The following is a 21461-nucleotide window of genomic DNA, read 5'->3' as shown; positions in this document are numbered from 1 at the left end:
TGCCTTTGGAGTACAGGGTTGCTGGTTTGATCCTAGCCAGAGTCAACTACCTTGATTGGTACATCGGTGTCAGAAGTGGGATCCATTGACACGTATATTCAGCTAAAATGCAGAGATACTTGATAGTTGAGGCGGAAGTAGTGTGGCAATACTATTGGAGAATCTCAATTGCATTTCCTTGAATCTGACCTCATCCAACAGGTTTTGAGAAAGAGGCGAGGAGAGGACACGAGGAATCAAGGAAACTCGATTCTCCCACTGTCCACTTCCAAGAAGCTTGACTCAATGCGGACTTTGATTAGTGTGTTCGCCGGGGGAGCACATGGTTAATGTTTTGTTCCTAACCAGATCCAACTGTCCTCTGACTTTACGACAATACATTACGAGTGCTTCAAAAGTTCCCTCTATCATTACCACAATCATAGAAAGTGTTACTGGCATGTTGCCAATAGCACTTTAACAATCTTGTTGAAAGTTTGTAACTTTATGGACTTCTGTGTCTTACTGTTTTATATGCCTAGATATACTATATGGTGGATAGCATGAAAGTTCAATATTTTGTTTTGTCTTGATTTTAACAAGGATGATTTATTCCATTCTCATCTGGACCATTTTTGGGGGAAATCACAACCAAGGTAATAACATGATAGGTATGTCTGAAGTCAGTCTTGGGAACTTAGCCGTATCTCCAGACAGCAGAAAGTTAGGGGAACATCCTGATTTGAAAAGAGTCAAAAACAAAAGGACATGGCTGGGAGCCAAGTAGTGGGAATGCCATCCAAGGCCCCGATTAGCATTCTAAAACGCATGTCTCTGTGGGTTGTCTACTACAGGAGTCCCCCAGGACTGAAGAAGGGGGTGGGTCAGAAGATGGAGGGGGTTTAGAGAAGGGCAGACGGGAGATTGTGAGCAGACAGCTCCACAAAAGGAGGCCGAGTATTGCAGAGAAGGGGGGGGCTTGAGGGTAGACTGAGGAAAACGTGGGATCTCTAGGGGACCGAGATACGGTTCAAGTTCAAGGGTGTATCCCAGTCTACATTTTATTGACCTGTCCCAAGTTCCCAAATTCCTGCTGTGGGACAGGTCTACATAGTTGGCCCAAACTTGTCTGAGACTAAACCCTGTCAAGGGGTCCACAGTACCAAGGTTATTATAGTAAACAAAAACTAAAATGAAAATTGAAACTAAAATTGGAAAAACAATTAAGTTAACAAAATAATGAAGAAAAACACCTGAAAAACTAAAACTATACTGAAACTATTGTATTTGACAGCCAGAACAAACTCAAATAAAAACCATCATAAATAATGTTGTTTTTTAAATGTTTTTTTTATTACTTTTGGCAAAAATCAAATGAGGTTTTCAAGCTTTGAATCTGGAGGGTAAAAGCTGCCAGTAGATGGCAGTGTTTCAAATAGGCCTAGCTTGTGCATCACTATCACTAGCTATCAGTAGCTAACAGGAGAGAAAATAATCTGAGCATGAGTGTTAACCACAGGTGTGAACATGAGTGTAAACAACGGCAGCAGCAAACCTAACAACAGCGGTGGTGGGTCGCAAAAGGCAAAGCCCTGTATGGGATTACATTGCTGGAAATGTTCAAAGCAAAATGTATGTAGTGGCAGACGATAGCATCGTGTGTGGAACAGAGAGAGATAAAAAAAAAGGAGAACTCCAACCAACACCAGAGTTCATCTGAACAGCACCCACAAAGAATTTCAGATAAAGACAAGGTGAGGCCGTTATTTTATTTTTAGAATTCAGTCAGGATTCGACTCCTGGTATCATATGAACACAAATAAGTGTGGCAAATGTATAGAATTGCACAAAATGTGCTTTAAAACGGCTAATGTTTCTCTCTGCCAAGAAGAATAAATGACAATATCCATATGGACCTTTACCACCTAGGAAATGTTGGTGACTGGACCATCTCAAATAGTACTTGATTACCCCTGCTATTGGCCTACATATACATGGCTCCTAGCCTCCCATGCATGAGTCTACTTTCTATCCTGAACCCTAACACTGAAACTCAATAATATAAAAAAGATAGATGTTTTTCTCAAACTGAAGCTGAATAAAAACAAGTAAATCAAGTCTTAAAACGAACTGAAACTAAACTTCAAATAGAAACAAATGGAAAATTCACAAAACTATAACGACCTTGATCCATAGACATTGGATATAAATAGACACGTTTCTTTGTAAATCTGAAGGACCATCACAGTAACCAATTTGCAGTTACTTGTGAAACAGTATTGTTATTGTTTGTTCGATCTGGCTCTGGGGCTTAACTCAATCGTTGATCTAAATCGCATGTGGCATGCTGATCTAACGGTCCTTCACTTATTTGGTTCTAGTAAAAAGAACATCCTGGAGCTAAAGCACAACACGCAAGGCATAAGAAGCAAGTCACCGCAGACATTGAGAAATTAGACCGGGTGCAGACTCAGAGACCCTGCAGGGACAATGGTGGACTTGGATGTGTGTGTTTGTGTTTGTGTGTGCGTGTGTGTGAGTGTGTGTGCGTGTGCGTGCATGCATTCCATCCACATATATCCTTAGACAGTCTGCGAAATCCACAAGTTGTGTGACCCTTGATCAACTTGTGATGACTGATAGGTGATGTTCTGTGATGTTCTGCTAGGCCTCTGGGGGTGTCCCCACAAACCCACCTGTGGTGCTCTCCCTCCCTATTCAGTTCTTAGGGCAGCAGATACATCCTTCTCGTCTAAAATGTAAATGCCATGGGCAAATGGGCGGGGAAAGAGGCTGGCAAGGGGTGTATTGATTCAAGGAGCACAAAAAAAGTCATGGCTGAAAAATTGTGCATTCACTAGTTTCAGCACTCTAAACTCACCTTGGATAATGTGCATTTCCATGTCTTTGCAATGCTCACTGTGTCACGTCCTGGCCAGAGAGGTTTTTATTCTCTATTTTGGTTAGGTCAGGGTGTGACTAGGGTGGGCATTCTATGTTCATTTTCTATGTTTTGGATTTCTGGGTTGTTTGGCCTGGTGTGGTTCTCAATCAGGGACAGCTGTCTATCGTTGTCTCTGATTGAGAACCATACTTAGGTAGCCTTTTCCCACCTGTGTGGTGTGGGTAGTTACTTTCTGTTTCGGGTGTTCTTTTGTTGCTTGTTGTTTAGTGTTCAGCTTCACCATTAAAATGACGAACACGTACCACGCTGCGCTTTGGTCCTCACCTTCTTCCACCAGCGGCCGTCACACACTGCTATTCCGCTTTAGGAAAATGTCCTATGTACGGTCATAATAGGATAGATTTCCAGGTAAACTATACAGGCGGACAGAAGAAGACCTGAGTCCTGTCTACTTATCCTGTCGATTTAAGTGTTATAGTTATGTAACTGTGCTTTTATGAAGAAAATGTCACCCTTACTGGTGGGGCTGGGAATTGCCATTGATTTCACCATACAATATTATCACGATTCTTAGGTGCCGATACAATATGAATTGCGATTCTCACGATTCTACTGTACATGTATTGGGAAAGGGGAACGGGGGATACCTAGTTAGTTGCACAACTTAATGCATTCAACCGAAATGCCTTCCGCGTTTAACCCGACCTGTCTGAATCATAGAGTGGAATTGCGATTCAACACTGTGATTTGATGTTCCATGCTCACCAATATGTCTGCTGCAGAGAGACACGCGAGAGCCCGGAGAAAACCAGTTTTGATCAGTCACGGAAAGAAAAGTGTTGAAAACAAATTGGCTCCCTATTTAAAAAGAGGGGAGAACAAAGCTATGAAGAGAAAATACTGGAGTGTTGGCGCGGGTACAGCGAACTAGCGCAAAAATGTATTGCGAAATTGTCGAAACGATACGATTTGATACATCGTCAAAAAGGATATCCAGATATGAAACCGTACCGACGTTCCCCCCATCACCACTGACTGGACCAGAAGAAGAGCTGTGCCTTTACACTAATGTATAGGAAATGTCTCTTCTCCAGTTTATTGCAATGTGACAGAGAGGGTCGAAGCCAAATTAATTGGTTCTTGACCTCTGGTCTAAGTGATCCTGAAGGCTGGTGATGAGGTTGAGCTCTTGACCTCCCTTGTTGCCGGAGCACACTCAGAGGTCAGGCAGGGGTTAGGGGTCACAGTGGAGTACCCTCAGGGACAGTCAGAGAAAAGGAAGTGGGGGGACATCCTAGCTAGCATTAGTACTCAACACACACACACACGCACACATTTACTGATACTTCACACATACTACACACAGAGATAGCGAGTCATTCATGGTGGTGTATTTACGAAATTGCCTAGGCAATGTTAGTTTGTGTGTGTGTGTGTGTGTGTTCACTCACTGTTGTAGTCAGACCTTGACGAAGCCTAAGGACCCTAACAATGACTTCCCTTAAAAAAAAATGCATGCATTATAAAGAATGGAATGCACATTTAAGCATCCATCCACATCCAGCAACTGGCTGAGAAAAGATCATTGTCGGGCTATCTTCTTCTGTCTACAAATCAGATACATTCACTTGCTTCCTTGTTTCCCACACAGTCAGTCTAGGGCTGTTGAAGTTGTCTTAACTGAAGTATCACAAATAATAGGGGGTCTAAGAAAATGAGAAAACAACTTCACATAGATTGGGGGGGGGGGGGGGCTTCAGACACAGACACACATACATATGACATGGTAAGAAATCAGCCATGAGTATGTCATGGCCCTTTGGAGGGTTTTTAAGCACTTAATTACACATATGAAAAGAATGGGTCAGACGGAGCAGACAGCTGAAAGAAAGGCAGACGAGACGAGGCCCTTCAGTCTGTCTGTGTCAGACTGTGGGAGTGTGTCTGACTGACTCTCTCTGTGTGTGTGTGTGTGTGTGTGTGTGTGTGTGTGTGTGTGTGTGTGTGTGTGTGTGTGTGTGTGTGTGTGTGTGAGAGAGAGAGAGAGAGAGTTTGTGTGTGGGAGTGCATGCATGAAGTGGGAGTGTCTGTGTGTTGGTGTAGACATGTCTGTATTAGAGGTGTGTGTGCATGCAAGTTTCTAGTCTGACAGTGTGAGAATGTGTTTGTGCCAGTGTCTGACACATTGTGTTTGAGTGTGTGTGTGTGTTTTAAGTGCTATTGAGAAACTACTTGCAGTCTCGCCAGTCAATGCATCCATATGACCTATAAAATATTTGGGTCCTTTGTACCCACAATGGTTCCAATTATCTAATTAAAATGTGTTGGAGTCTCTGAGTGGGCAGGGAACATACATGCATTTCACAAACTAATAGAGGGGCTTGGGAACAGACCTGGGCAGACATGTCTGGAACAACCTGTCTTGGAGTCTTTTTTCCAGGGTCCTGGGTGTGTCGTCTGCAGCCGGACAGAGGGGCGGGGTGAGAACCACAGGGCAGGGTGAGAATAGAAGAGGGGGGGACCTTCCATCATCAGCACAGCTATTTGTTGTCTGCCAGGCATAAAGGGGAGGGATCAGAGGACACATAAGTTCACAGGAACTGAGGTCTTTCACATGGTAATGAGCTCAGGGAATCCCAACCCGCCTGGAGAGTTGAGTGGAAGTAGGGGGGGGGGGGGGGGGGGGGGAACGGGGGCGTAGCAAGCAATCTGCTTCAGTTTTCAAGACAATCTATGTCGAGGTAGAAGCTGGTTTTTACATGTTGTGTATATTTAGATATTCTGAGCACATTTCCGTATATATACTTACTCACTAGCTGGACAGGCAAACACCGCCGAGTATACTAAACTGTAAACCAATCAAAACATCTGTACTATCAAGGAACCATCTCCGCTGATCACATCTGCCGATCAAGTCCTCCGTATCTAAGGTACTAATCACAGCTGATGACAGCTCGAGATATCTCTGTCCAACAAACTGCTATCAGGTAAAGTATTTTGTATTTATTTGTAATCATACTTTGTAGTTATAGAAACGTGATACCATCAGTCCAAGCTGTAAAATGACTCCCAACTTAGAACGCAGCCACCTTAGTAATGCAGCTAGCTTGCTCGTTAGCTAGTTACAACAAGTAGATCTGTTGCTAGCGAGCAGGAGCAGATAGCTTGAATCAACATCCCGCATGCTGTTCCGGGATAAGGATCATTTTAGCGATCAGTTTATTCCAAGTAATTACTTAAGACTACAAAAATCTATAGGACAAGTAGTGTAAAGCTAATGCAGTCATCAAGGCAAGACCCACTCATTTCTTTCACACTGAATAAGAAATGGCACATTATCCAAGTCAATAGTTGGAGTAGGATGATTGCAGAGCACCCTGCCAGGGACTGTCAGGATGTTCATTTTCTAGCTCACAAGCTACATTCCTTTGCTGTGAGGATTTATTTGATTAATTCTTGTCTCTCACTTTTGTCTCTTGATTTATTCAGCTCTCCTAATATAACAGCCTCTACTCTTCTGGGAAGGGTTTCCACTAGACTCTGGAACATTGATGCGGGGACTTGCTTCCATTCAGCCACAAGAGCATTATTAAGGTCGGACACTGATGTTGGGCGATTAGGCCTGGCTCGCAGTCGGTGTTCCAATTCATCCCAAAGGTGTTCGATGGAGTTGAGGTCAAGGCTCTGTGCAGGCCAGTCAAGTTCTTACACATCGATCTCGACAAACCATTTCTGGATGGACCTCGCTTTGTGCACAGGGGCATTGTCATGCTGAAACAGGAAAGGGCCTTCCCCAAACTGTTGCCACAAAGTTGGAAGAACAGAATCGTCTAGAATGTAAATGTATGCTGTAGCGTTAAGATTTTGCTTCAATGGAACTAAGGGGCCTTGACCAAGCCATGAAAAACAGCTCCAGAACATTATTCCTCCTCCACCAAACTTTACAGTTGGCACTAGACATTCGGGCAGGTAGCGTTCTCCTGGCATCCACCAAACCCAGATTTGTCCGTTGGACTGCCAGATTGTGTCGTGTGATTCATTACTCCAGAGAACGCTTTTCCACTGCTTCAGTGTCCAGCTTTACACCACTTCAGCCACTTCAGCTGAAAACTGTAGTCCTGATTAAAGAAGCAATAAAACGGGCCTTCTTTAGACTAGTTGAATATCTGGAGCATCAGCATTTGTGGGTTCGATTACAGGCTCAAAATGGCCAGAAACAAAGACCTTTCTTCTGAAACTCATCAGTCTATTCTTGTTCTGAGAAATGAAGGCTATTCCATGTGAGAAATTGCCAAGAAACTGAGGATCTCATACAACGCTGTGTACTACTGCCTTCACAGAACAGTGCAAACTGGCCCTAACCAGAATATAAAGAGGAGTAGAAGACCCCGGGGCACAACTGAGCAAGAGGACATGTACATTAGAGTGTCTAGTTTGAGAAACAGACCTCAACTGGCAGCTTCATTAAATAGTACCCGCAAAACACCAGTCTCAACGTCAACAGTGAAGAGGCGACTCTGGGTGTCACGTTCTGACCTTAGTTCCTTTTTTATGTAGTTGTGTTAGGTTGGTCAGGGCGTGAGTTGGGGTGGGTAGTCTATGTTCTTTTTTCTAGGCTGTTATATTTCTATGTGTTTGGCCTAGTATGGTTCTCAATCAGAGGCAGGTGTCGTTCGTTGTCTCTGATTGAGAATCATACTTAGGTAGCCTGTTTTCCCCATTTTGGTTGTGGGTGTTTAATTTCTGTTTAGTGTCTGTTCACCTGGCAGAACTGTTTCGTTTTCTCTTCATTATTATTTTGGGTAGTGTTCAGTTTGTTCAATTAAAACATGACGAACACTTACCACGCTGCATTTTGGTCCTCCTCTCCTTCCACCAACGAGAAGCGTCACACTGGGATGCTGGCCTTCTAGGCAGAGTTCCTCTGTCCAGTGTCTGTGTTCTTTTGCCCATCTTAATCTTGTCTTTTTATTGGCCAGTCTGAGAAATGGCTTTATCTTTGCAACTCTGCCTAGAAGGTCAGCATCCCGGAGTCGCCTCTTCACTGTTGACGTTGAGACCTGACTCAAATAATCAACTACTGTAATCATGATCTTCAGTTCAGAATGCATTTTGATTAATCAGCTGTGTTTGCTAGGGAAGGAGAAAAAGTGTGACAGCAATCGGGCCCACCCCTGTAAGAGCCCCTTGTTCACCATTAGAACTGCAGCCTCATTCATTCCAACAGTCATCAAACTCATGAACATTCAACAAAGATAACGCAGCAGCTTTGCTTGCAACCTGACAAAATTCACATTGAAATGCGAGTTACAGATCTGTAATCGCTCATTGAAAGCAAGTCTGATAAGCAGTCAATTCGTTCTAAATGTGCTATTTCTTTGCTTTTCTGTCCTTAAGTTTTATTTTTGAGCGCACCGCTTGAAAAAGAAAAGGGACTCGGATGCAATCATTTGTCTTCATCGGGGTATAATGACAAACACTGCAGGTCACTAGTTCATATAGTTTGAAATGACACACACAGGTGTCTGTAATCATGGCCGGCTGTATCTTGATTTCTTTGTTCGATTTACAGATATAAATAGAACACATAAAAAAGTATGAATGGATGACATAGGATCATAGATACAATTAGGCTACATAGGCCTACAAACAGTATTTACAATAGATAGCAAAAACACAATTATCACAATTGAATCGGAGCTGTGCGGCTCTACTTTTCTTTTTCAAGTGTTCTACCAGCTCCTCGTCTAAACAGGTGTGTGTTTCTTCCGCCATCCAGATTGTACACACAGTTTGACAGACGATGGTATTTTAGGTTATTGAAAAGATATTTCACAGCATGATTCTCTACAGCGGTTTAGATGGAACAATGATTCTCTACAGCGGTTTAGATGGAACAATGATTCTCTACAGCGGTTTAGATGGAACAATGATTCTCTACAGCGGTTTAATTGGAACAATGATTCTCTACAACGGTTTAGATGGAACAATGATTCTCTACAACGGTTTAGATGGAACAATGATTCTCTACAACGGTTTAGATGGAACAATGATTCTCTACAGCGGTTTAATTGGAACAATGATTCTCTACAACGGTTTAGATGGAACAATGATTTTCTGCAGCGGTTTAGATGGAACAATGATTCTCTACAGCGGTTTAGATGGAACAATGATTCTCTACAGCGGTTTAGATGGAACAATGATTAGACGTATATGAGTTATAGATCTGTTATTGTCATTGAAAGCAAGTTTAAGAAGCGGTAAATCGGTTCTATGTGCCCTATTTCTATACTTCCCATTCTCAAGTTTAATTTTTGCATCTTTAACTTTTGGTTTTGTACACCAGCTTCAAACAGCTGAAAATACAATATTTTTTGGTTATGGAAAATCTATTTCACAGCAGTTTTGATGGCACAATGATTCGCTACACTTTACTTGCTTATTTTGCCACATAAACTGAATTAGGCAAACTATTAGACATTTTGCAACCAGGCAATACGTGGCGATTTCTACATATTGTGCCTTTAAGCAGTGTGTTTTGTGTGTTACCCGGAGGGTGTCTGTTGTTGTGCGTGATGCTTTGAGAGTGTGTAGTGGGTATGATCATCTCTGACTAGACCTAGTCTTTGTGAGATTATGGCACTGATAGAGGGAGAGTGTGTATGAGACAAGCTCCAGACAGCGAGGGGGGGGGGGGGGGGGGTGACATCATGTCAATATGACTCAGTCTAGTCAGTCTTTCTCAACTAGTCAGTGGTCTTTTGTGGCCACGAGTCGTGAGAGCCAGACAACCACACGACCACTTGTTGGGGGGGGGTGGGACACACACAGACACGCATTATGTAACAACATGCTTGCTGAATTTCTTCAGCTTGGGGTGAACCTTCCTCTAATTCAAGAATTCATATCATTAGCTGGCACAAAAGGGACATCCAGTGAACATTCACTTAATGTTTGCACAGACAAAAATACACAAACACACACACATTAGCTTTGTAAATGATCCCATTCAGCGTTCTCATTCAAAGGGAGAGACAATCTTACTTATCCATTTTCATGATGTTTGATTTGTAATATTCGGCTTGCAGGATAATGGCGTTTAATTTAATGCAGCTTGCCTGGCGAAATTTCAAGCATCACCCGCATGCGACCTCATCCTGACGTCAGGGGAATGACTGATGCCTTACACATGTGCCACGCACAATATTCTTTAATCTACGCTTGTACTTCTGACTCCAATGCTAAATTGGAATCGTTCCATGCTCCTTTTGATTGGGATTTGGTCAAGTGTGAAACTCTCTATCTAGAAACAATTGATCCTTGATTGCAATATGGTTTTGGAAGCTTTGAACACTTAATTATCATCTAAAAATAACTTTACGAGTACAAAATATATACTTACTGTTAGCTTTTTTACAACACATTACCACAGAGGTTTTTTGTGTAAAACGGCTTCGGCCCAAAAGTTTTTTTGGTGTTCCCTCCCGAGTTTCCATTTACCTCAGGAAGTGCAATGCAAAACACCTCTGTGAGAATCTGTGTTAAAACGGTGCACATTAAGTGTTCCTTTTGTATGTGTCAAATCATTTTGCACGCAATGATTATTAACAGTTAGACAGATACTCAGGACAGTTGTAGGCTACACATTGGCCCCACTGTGGTCAATTGTTCCAATGAGAACCCAATGGATGTATGAACTCAGGTTCCCGGAGAGCTAGTCTACTCTGGCCAATACAATCCATGAATAGGAGCCAAAACAAGAATGGAAGTAAAAAGCCATATTACATTTTGAGTCCAGAAAGTTTACCAAAAAAATGTGCTAATCTATATTTAGGCTAACTAAAATTGTTCCTGATTTGATGTAGGCCTAATCGTAATTGAGAAGTAAACGGTAATAGCACCACCCGAAAAATGATTAGCTACAATGATCAAAAAAACAAAACAAAAAAAACAGAAAATATTAACTTATAAAGCTTATCAAAATATCTGATGAAAAAAATGATATGGGTAGGGCATCTAAAATACAGGTTTAAAGGTTTAAAATAGTCTATCCAAATGACACGCGCAACAGACGAATGGATTTGCTAACGGCCGGCCTATAACACTGAGTGCAACAACAACAAAAAATCTCTGTCAGTTATGTATCCCCAGAACATGAGAAGAATGTCCTGTGGAGATTTAAACAAGGAGCTTCAGACTGTGAAGGCTACTGATGGTTTTCAGGGAGTAGGCTGGTTTACGAATACAGGCCTAAAACTTGATAGTGTCAAGCCATATCAACTAAAATCAACAATGGGGGATGGGGGGGGGGCTAGACATGGGCCTATAGGCATAACATCTGACAGGGGATTTCCACCATCCGTGTTATATTTGGTAGCTACACTAGCTTCGCTAGCAAGCATGCTAGGTAGTGCTAGATATCAAAAGCCAATCCAGTAGGGTCTGGAAGATATAATGAGGTTTGATTGTTCAATCGTGCTGCAATATCACAGAGAATTTGTCACGCCCTGACCTTAGAGAGCCTTATTATGTCTCTATTTGGTTTGGTCATGGTGTGATTTGGGGTAGGCATTCTATGTTTTTGTTTTCTATGATTTTGTATTTCTATGCGAAGAGGGATACCGGAGAATGGAGTTGGCGAGACGTACACGGTTAGCGAGGAAGCCCGAGAGGCAGCCCCAAAACATTTTTTTTGGGGGGGGGGGGGCACATGGGGAGATTGGCAGAGTCGGGTTATAGACCTGAGCCAACTCCCCGTGCTTACCGTGGTGAGTGTCGTACTGGTCAGGCACCGTGTTATCCGGTGGAGCGCACGGTGTCTCCAGTGCGCGTTCACAGCCCGGTGCGCTACATCCCAGCTCCCTGCATCTGCCGGGCTAGGGTGAGCATCCAGCCAGGATGGATGGTGCCGGCTCAGCGCGCCTGGTCTCCAGTGTGTCTCTTCGGCCCAGGATATCCTGCGCCGGCTCTGCGCACTGTGTCTCCGGTACGTCTGCACAGCCCAGTTTGTCCTGTGCCAGCGCCCAGCATTTGCAGGGCAAAGATAACCATCCAGCCAGGACGGGTTGGGCAGGCTCTAAGCTCGAGACCTCCAGTGCGCCTCCACGGCCCAGTGTATCCGGTGCCTCTGCCAAGGACAAAGCCTCCTGTATGTCTCCCCAGCCTGGTGAGTCCTGTGCCTGCTCCCAGAGCCAGGCCTCCTGTGTGTCTCTCCACTCCAGTGATGATCCATGGCACGAGGCCTCCAGTGATGATCCATGGCACGAAGCCTCCAGTGATGAGCCATGGCAAGAAGCCTCCAGTGATGATCCATGGCAAGAAGCCTCCAGTGATGATCCATGGCACGAAAGCCTCCAGTGATGATCCATGGCACAAAGCCTCTAGTGATGATCCATCACACAAAGCCTCCAGAGATGATCCATGGCAAGAAGCCTCCAGTGATGATCCATGGCACAAAGCCTCCAGTGAGGAGTCATGGCACGAAGCCTCCAATGACGGCCTCCAGTATGCCTCTCCAGCCTGGTGAGTCCTGTGCCTGCGCCCAGAACTAAGCCTCCTGTATGTCTCCCCAGCCTGGTGAGTCCTGTGCCTGCTCCCAGAGCCAGGCCTCCTGTGTGTCTCTCCACTCCAGTGATGATCCATGGCACGAAGCCTCCAGTGATGATCCATGGCAAGAAGCCTCCAGGGATGATCCATGGCAAGAAGCCTCCAGGGATGATCCATGGCACGAAGCCTCCAACGACGGCCTCCAGTCCGGGGGGGGGGGGGGGGGGGGACTGACTGACACATCCTGACCACAGAGAGCCTTTTTATGTCTCTATTTGGTTTGGTCAGGGTGTGATTTGGGGTGGGCATTCTATGTTTTTGTTTTTTATGATTTTGTATTTCTATGTTTTGGCCGGGTATGGTGCTCAATCAGGGACAGCTGTCTATCGTTGTCTCTGATTGGGAACCATACTTAGGTAGCCCTTTCCCTCCTTTCAATGTGGGTAGTTAACTTTGTTTGTGGCACTAAAGCCCTGTAAGCTTCATGGTTGTTCCTTTTGTTTCTTGTTTTGTTGGCGTCATTCCAAAATAAAAAAGGAAAATGTACGCTCCCAGCTGAGCTTTGGTCTACTTCGTTTGATGGCCGTGACAGTATTTGCATAGTTCAGCTTTCCCCAACCTTGGTCCCACCCTGTTCACCTCTACCATGCTCCCACCCTGTTCACCTCGACCATGCTCCCACCCTGTTCACCTCGACCATGCTCCCACCCTGTTCACCTCGACCATGCTCCCACCCTGTTCACCTCGACCATGCTCCCACCCTGTTCACCTCGACCTTGCTCCCACCCTGTTCACCTCGACCATGCTCCCGCCCATTTCGCTATCAAGTTCAACGTGGATCAGTGGATCCCCTCTGTGAGGTGGGAACGTAGGCTTAAACAACTCAAATTAGTGCGAAAAATAAGACAGACAAAACCATGCATTTCCATGAAAGCTAACTTTCTATAAACAGTAGCCTTCTGATTTCAATAGCCTACTCCTTATAATGGTGGGTTAAACATTGTAACAATAAGAAAAAAAATATATATATATCCCAACAGGTCAGTTTTACATTTGGGATAAAAAGCTAAACAAAATGCTCAGAAAATAGTTTTCTGAGGTCATGACAACGATGATGAAACTGATCAGCTTTTTGAAGGCAACATTAACCCTTCAACACCAGCTGCTACAAGGCATTCTGACAGAGGCCAATGGCCGTTTTTATGACTTACTATTGCACAACAATGTCAGATGGCTCAGCAAAGGAATGCTTTTGGGCCATTATGGAGGAAATCAAATCTTTCTTATCGGATCAAAAGAGTGACAAGGCAACTCAGTTTTCTGAGTTTTTGGAAGATGAGGAGAAGATGGAAACAGTTGCATTTTTGACAGACATTACATCACACCTTAATCAACAGAACGTTAAGCTGCAGGGACGGGACAACACAGTGTGTGATATGATAACATCAGTCTGGGCTTTCCTGAAGAAATCTGAGATTTTCAAGAATGATCTCCAGGGATTAACTTGTCCACTTCCCCAATCTTCTGGTGCAAACACAGGGAGACAAAGATGTTGCCAACCATGTTGATTTCAACCAGAAGTGGATGGATAACTTCAAGGCTCGCTTTGATGACTTCACTGTTGGAAGAGAACAGCTGCTGCTCATCCAGAACCCCTTCTTGGTCACAAATGTGACAAAGTTGTCAGACGTAGCACAACAGATCTTCGGATGGGTAGCTGTTGCATCACTGCAAATGGAGTTGATTGAGCTGCAAAAAAAAATGTGGCTTTGAAGGAGCAGGCTGATTGTGACCCTGTCACTTTCTGGGGAAAGATGGTGCCTGCAGCTGATGTCCCTGTTCTCAAGAAACTCTACATCCTGACCATGTTTGGCTCCACATACAGCTGTGAATCTTCTCCACAATTAATTTTCTTAGAAACAAATACCACACCAGGCTCACCAATGAACACCTGCACCAGTGTCTCAGAGTTGCTCTCACACCATTTGTGCCAAAGTTCAAAGCATTGGCAGGAGACAAAAAAATGTAATTTCTCTCATTAATGCAGGGCAAGGCCCAGAGTGACTTATACATGAATATTGCATGGCCCACAGTGACATTTTGTGCATTCAGATTATTATTTTTGTTCAACTCTCTTTTGTTCTCCAGAAAACATGCACTTTCTTTCATACAAAAAAATAAATATAAAAATTCAAGCCCCATGTGCAATGGTTCACAGTGTACTTTGTGCATAGACAATTATGCAACCACTTTCGTTCTTCAACCATGTTGATGCAATGTTACACATGTTAACATTCGAAAGAAGTTGTAATACATTCAAATGTGTTGTCTCGTTTAATGTGCATTTTATATAACTACGTTTTTCCTAAGTCGTAGACGACTATGTTTGTTACTACGCTGTACCACAGCTCCGATAAAGGACGATATCCATCCGGACCTTTGCCACCGAGGAAATTTGTGTCACGGGACCTTCAAATGAGTAACCCTAGCCTAAAGACTATAATTGGTATACTGTAAAAAAATATATGTTTAATAATAATCTATTTTTGGGTGGATAATGCGCGAATTCATGCACATTGTCTAGTGCAGAAGTGCTTTTCTAGTAGGCAATGAACAGCCTTTAGACTTTCTGCGCTACTTATATTCTTGAGTCCCTCTAATGCTTTCCCTCCCCGTTCTCGCTCACATCTTGCTCCAATAATGGGAGTACATTGGCAAGGATCCGACAGACATCAATAAACGTCTGCACTGGGTGGTAGACTAAACTGCATGGCACAAGCGCCCTGTCTAATAGATGGAACTTAACATAGTTAAGATAGTGGCAAAATGACCCAAAAAAAGTGTATTGCATAATGTTCAAAATGATGAATATTTCATGCTGCAATGTTTTGACCCTTTCTTACAAATTAGGTTACAATTATGTTATACGCCAATCTGTGTCATTTATAGCCTATACGCCCATAATGTGCCCAATATTTCGTGCATAAATCATCTCTTGATATATAGGCCTATCAGCTTAATTATATGCATTTTCTTTCACAAATATCAGTCTATAAGATTAGAAGTTGTAAAGAAAAAAGAAAAAAAAGGAAAGTGCTGCTTTCAAAAGCAAGACAAAAATCACGAAAATATCATATACAGTGGACTCTTCTTTATATATTTAGCGCATTTTCATCGTGAACATTTTGCAGAGATATTATTTGAACCTATTTATTTGTTCATGCATGTCCCATATAGGCCTAGATGTAGGCCCTATATCAAAAAGGAAACACGCAAATCTGTTGAAATTATTTTCAGGTAGAGCTATTTCATCTAGCTCTTGAGGGAGGGTACAGGATTAATTATCTTATTACCAGCACAATCATATCCCGAGGGAGGAAGCCCTTACTGCCGAGGTCACGCTCTTATATGGTCAAATGTTCGTGTCTGCCGAGTTGCATGCTCTGCATGATGCAGCAGCCTATTCGTTCACTCTCTGTGCTGTTCTCCAAAAACTGGATTAAAAGTGAAGAAATAAAACTCTGAAAACTTTGATTTTCAGAGCTTCAAACCTGCTCTTCGATAACGCAATAGCCTATATCCAAATAAAATAAAATGTTCCAAGTTCCAACGAGCAAAAATGATAATTTAAGAATGTAGCAATGAAATGGGTTTGCGTGCCATGCACTTCCGAACTCAGCGGTACCATTCTGTGAGCTTGTGTGGCCTACCACTTCCCGGCTGAGCCGTTGTTGCTCCTAGAAGTTTCCACTTCACAATAACAGCACTTACTGTTGACAGGGGCAGCTCTAGTAAGGAAAACATTTGATAAACTGACTTGTTGGAAAGGCTGCATCCTATGATGGTGCCACAATGAAAGTCACTTAGGTCTTCAGTATGGGCCATCTACTGCCAATGTTTGTCTATGGAGATTGCATGGATGTGTGCTTGATTTCATACATCTGTCAGCAACGGTGTGGCTGAAATAGATGAATCCGCTAATTTGAAGTGGGGTCCACATACTTTTGGCCATGTAGTGTATGTAGTATGTAGCGACGGATCAATAAGTAGACCTCTTCTCTTGCGAAAAATGTATCAACCCCTACAAAAATGTCCAATAATTATAATCCACATAATAATTCACATTTCCTGTTGCTGCAGGATTATTTTCCTGCTGTAGCAAACTGGCTCAAATTAAGATCCTACATCTAAGTCAAAGTTAATTGTTTTAAAATCACCATCGCAGGAAGAACTTTGTGTGTGCGTGTGTGTGCATGGTGGTGTGTCCATGTGTGTGTAAGTGATTCCTCCAGAGCTAGGGAATGATAGGGTTTGAGTTGGTGCTGTCCATGTTAAAAATGCTGTTGATATTGTGTTTGTGCTAATTGGAATGCAAGGGATGTTGTTGTACACAAATGTTGTTGGTAATTTGGGACAGGATGCAATGAGAGTTGGGGTGAAGGGTTATGGGTAAAGAATATCGTGTGATTCCCAGCCAACTTGGCATGCCCGTTTAACATGATTTTTAAAAATGTTGTACATGCCAGCCCTCCAATGAGATCCAATGCTGTTTTTTGCTGTGCTGCAATTTGTTGCTCATTAACTAAAACCTCCCCCTTTTTTTTTCTATTGGATAGTGACATTTTTAAAAGTACACATATAAAATATATTGTGTAGCAAGTAATTTGGTGAACCAACCCCTCCTCTAACAATTTCTCTCCTTCTACCCATGTTAGTTGGGGTGGCTGGTCATTACCGAGTGACAAGCACCTTGCGCTTGGGGTGGGGACAGAGGGCAAATCTTTGACCAGTTTTAAATTAGTGCCACACGTCCTTTGAAAAAAAGGAGGAACTCCATAAAGTGTTCATGAGCACTGACCTCTCTTCACCCCTTCTTGACCCCATGACCTTGGGGTCAAGGCCCATAATGCAATCCCATTTGGAGCCGTGTAGTTGTCCTATTTGGTGGAGGTAAGTGGTCCAACCTTCCCTATTGATGTCCAGCCTATTGGGGCCCATTGACAGCCTGCGATCCATGGCCGGGCCCCTCTTTAAACCCCCCCCTCCCAATATCAGCCATCCTTCTAGAATGCAGGTTCCTCTTCTAGTCAGGTTTGCAGACGTAGAAGGTTCCTTTTGACTCAATTATTATTGAGACCACAGTCCTGCACAAAACCTCACGCCATTGGTCCAAGCATAACTCGGTTGAGTTGTGGACAATAGGATATTTGTTTGAGACCCTGAGACTTTAGCCAAACAACCATAAGAGAAACTTCATTCAGGGTTCACCTCATTGCTGTCACTGCACAAGAGCATACACACACACACACACTGTTCAAAATCTGATAAAGCTGTTTTCCATGTTGCTGATGATGAAAAGATTAGCAGGGGCCAACCTTAGTTAGGTTCGGAGAAATTTGCTTAAGATTCTGCTCGGGTTCGGCGTTATTATCATAATCCCAATTAGTGGCATTTTCTTGCATTTAGAATTAGAGCTTTACGCCAGAATTAAATGTTTTCTTAATTACCGTCCATTCATTAATGCAAACGAGCACCTGGCTTGGCTCATGGGAAAGCCCTGCCGTGCTGGTTTACGTGGAGATGGGGCCTATAGCGGGATTCTCCTGATGATGCCCACTCAGCCACTCTGTTCCGCCATCACACACAAACATGACACTAGCTACCCCCCAGGCCCAGCTTAACGCAGTGCGTCAAAAAATAAGCACGGCAACTGTGACTTCAGTCGTTTGATCCTTTTCAAAGCAGAAACGGTATTAATTAAACCAAACGAGAAATACTATCTGGATGCCAACAGTATCCCTCGCTGCACTAATATCACAGTTTATATAAAGAATTCCTGAGGATTATCTTTCACACGTACGGCCAACACACACACACTTTCACAATCATATGCATGAAATAATTTTCAAATGTACAATAGCTCGAATACAGATCATTAGGCTGGTAAAGGAGTTCTGTTTCCTCTCTTGAATGACTATAAAAAAAATATGATCACACAGCTACTAAAGGGCTGTTGTTAAAATGTTTTAGCCCCCCAAGCTGCTATCAAAAAAGAAATGCACTAGAACAGTGCATTGAAACTAATAACAACATTTGTCCTGTCTTCCCTTGGCTTTCTCAACACACCCAACCGTGAGTGTATAAACATGCCTCAATAATGCCATCTAGTGGTAGAAAATAAGGTGAGCGCAAAGGCCTATTCAACTTGACAGTTTGCCCATCCACATCGCTCCGGCCAAATGTAGTTTCTTCTCCAAAATGAGTCTGACTTTGCCCCCCCCTACGATTCCTACAACGCAAACAATTTCTGACCGTTCTGACTGGTCTCAGAAATCAGCGGGTTGTGCCAGAGCCAGCCTACTTGATGAGTTATCAATTTTGATACTGATTTGTTAGAAATTATCCAATCACGGAAGTCACACAAACGACTATTGGATGGCAGATTTAGACCAAATGTATGTATGTGCGATCAATAGAGCAGCGGAATTAAATTCAGGGTGAGTCGTCAGCAACTATTCAACCCCTCAAATACTGCGCCAATATGGCTGTGTTGGTGTGTTGGTTTACACAGCCAGCGCAATTCTGGTACTGTTGACCAATCAGATCAGATCTTTTGTCAATAAGGCTGCGTTTACACATGCAGCCCAATTGTGCTCTTTTGCCCAATTATTGGGAAAATAGATAATCTGATTGGTCAAATGACCAATTTGTGGAGGGAAAAATATAATAATTGTGCTGCCTGTGTAAACAGAGCCTAAGACCCTGGAATGACCATATTTTAGCCGTTGCATGGAAGTTTTGCTAACGCTGTCAACCTCGTGAAGGAGAACCAATTGCAAAGTTGCAGTTGGAGAATGTAAATAATTTCTAACTAATTTAATTTCAATACATTTTAACCACTGTAGTTGACTATATCCTAATAACACCTATAGGTTATTGGTATTATTTGTGGGGTTACTAATTATATGCATTGAGGTAGTAGCCTACCTGGTAATAACTCACATATTTTGCGTCTTTGAATACATCATAAGAATGGCTCTCTAAACTTGCCCTTTTTGAGTCGATGTGACATTCTTAGCGTTCATAGTCATGGTTATCAACTGCACCACAGAAATGGAACGTAAATCACAGAAAATTGATGTTGTGGTGGCAGCTGCAGAGAAGTACTTGGATGTACGAGATTTTGCTGCGGCGGAGTTCGTGTGGGTTTTAATGATAGTGTCCTGTCCTAACCAGGCCGCCGGCCTATTGTACGATCAGGGCCGAGTAGTGGAACAGTGGTGAGGTTTTAATGGTGTAGGGTTAGTTGGCAGAACAAGTTTTCTTCCATTTTCCCACATCCTGTTTCCCTTCCCTTTTGTGTCACAAAGTGTAATGAATTCCCAATACAGAACAATATCTAAAAACCACAGGAGGTTGGTGGCACCTTAATTGGGGAGGACGGGCTCATGGTAATGGCTGGAGCGGAATAGGTGGAATGGTATCAAACACATGGTTTGATGCCATTCCCTTTGTGCCGTTCCAGCCATTATTATGAGCCGTCCTCCCCTCAGAAGCCCCCACTGGTGGAAACATAAGGATAGATAAGAGAAATACAGGAATAGGGAGGAAGTGAATGGCCTCACACTTCAGTACAGTAGGTGGCGGTGTATGCACTTTTCAGTTGGTTGCAATCCTCCAATACCAACATGTAAAAAAGAAGAAGAAGTAGGTGAAGAAGAAGAAGATGGCACGTTGAGTGAGTTCGGTGAGAGTGAGTGGAAGACAGCAACGACAAAAATTCAGCAAAAACACAGCAAAAATTGTAAATTGACATCGGTTTCTTGTATGATTCGGTAATAGTGATGTATTCTAGGGAGATCCATTTAAGGTCACAAAGATGGTAAAAGATTCATTAAGAAAGGTAGAGTCAGTTAAGAGTGAACAGGAGTGTTTTTTAGATGTTTTATTTCCTGTGTCTCAGGAAGAGCATTGTGGAGTGAAGAGCTTTGGTTTTCGGAGCAGAGGACCAATAAAAGGCGTTGTATCGGGAGTATTGTTGGACGTTGAGGCTTCATAAGCTGAAGATTCCAGCGTCGGATGGAGCACGTCACCCGAACCCTGTAGTGAATGGAAAGAAGCAGGAAAGGGTGATTCTTCACAAAACTTGAACACGTTTTTTTTCATAACATTTTATTTACATGAGGGTCTTTTGAGGGAAGGATTGTTATTATTATATGACACTTGTATATTAAAGCATAATTGAGAAATAATTCATTTAAGTTGGAATACAGGACGTCGCCTGATGATCAAGGCCCTGATTGGTGAACCACTGTGCTGGACATTTTTTATGTTTCAGATTTTCTAATAACTCATTTCTGTGTTCTAGTCATGTGCTTTACTGTGTTCATGCAAGTGACTGACTGAACGAATCCTCACTATCAGCAGCTGCAATTTGGCAGCATGCCCAAACCTTTGTTTTGAGAACCAAAGATATCTCAGTTTCAAGGCCTCAGCTTAGGGAGAAGAAGCCGCATGAGCTATTGGTCTGTCACATGTTATGAACCAGTATTTGTCGGTCACATGAAAGAACCAAAATGGTAATGATGAATTAATTATGCTAAATCATGTAAATAGAACTTGTCTGTGTATAGCCGTATACAAGACAACTGCTGGGACTGCCCCAGCAGAGCTCCTGATTGACATGTGTGCTATGGTGCATTGAGTTGGTTGGAACCTCTCCAGCGCTCTGATAAGAAAGGATGATTTATTTAAGATTGACTTCACGTGTCCCTTGTGGTAATTTCCAAATTTCCACACCGTGGCGGTGAATTTCCACTATACCACTGATCCATTCACCACTCTTTCACTGTTGCCAAGGTTAGGGATACTCAGACACGGTGCTTTTAACATACAGTGTTTTCAACATACATATACTAGATTGTGCATGTTCATTTACACAATAATTCATATTCAACAGTCCTCAACTAGGATTTGACCTCCCAACCTCTTTGTTTACGGTACACCAATCTTCCTGCTATGGTACCATGTC

General features: G+C 43.0%; 1 long non-coding RNA gene across 1 annotated transcript; it reads left to right on the top strand.

Moving 5' to 3' along the window:
- The first annotated feature begins 20133 nt into the window (after nucleotides 1-20133).
- Nucleotides 20134-21190, top strand: LOC149975553 (uncharacterized). The gene is made up of 2 exons (XR_016488201.1): nucleotides 20134-20234; nucleotides 20394-21190. It is a non-coding gene; the product is annotated as an uncharacterized LOC149975553 (long non-coding RNA).
- The last annotated feature ends 271 nt before the right edge of the window (nucleotides 21191-21461 follow it).

This window comes from Oncorhynchus mykiss, chromosome 18, assembly GCF_057628025.1.
Source record: "Oncorhynchus mykiss isolate SJ-2025 chromosome 18, ASM5762802v1, whole genome shotgun sequence".
Taxonomy (NCBI): domain Eukaryota; kingdom Metazoa; phylum Chordata; class Actinopteri; order Salmoniformes; family Salmonidae; genus Oncorhynchus; species Oncorhynchus mykiss.
Note: the sequence above shows the minus strand (reverse complement) of the source record. Positions and strands in the feature narration are given on the sequence as shown.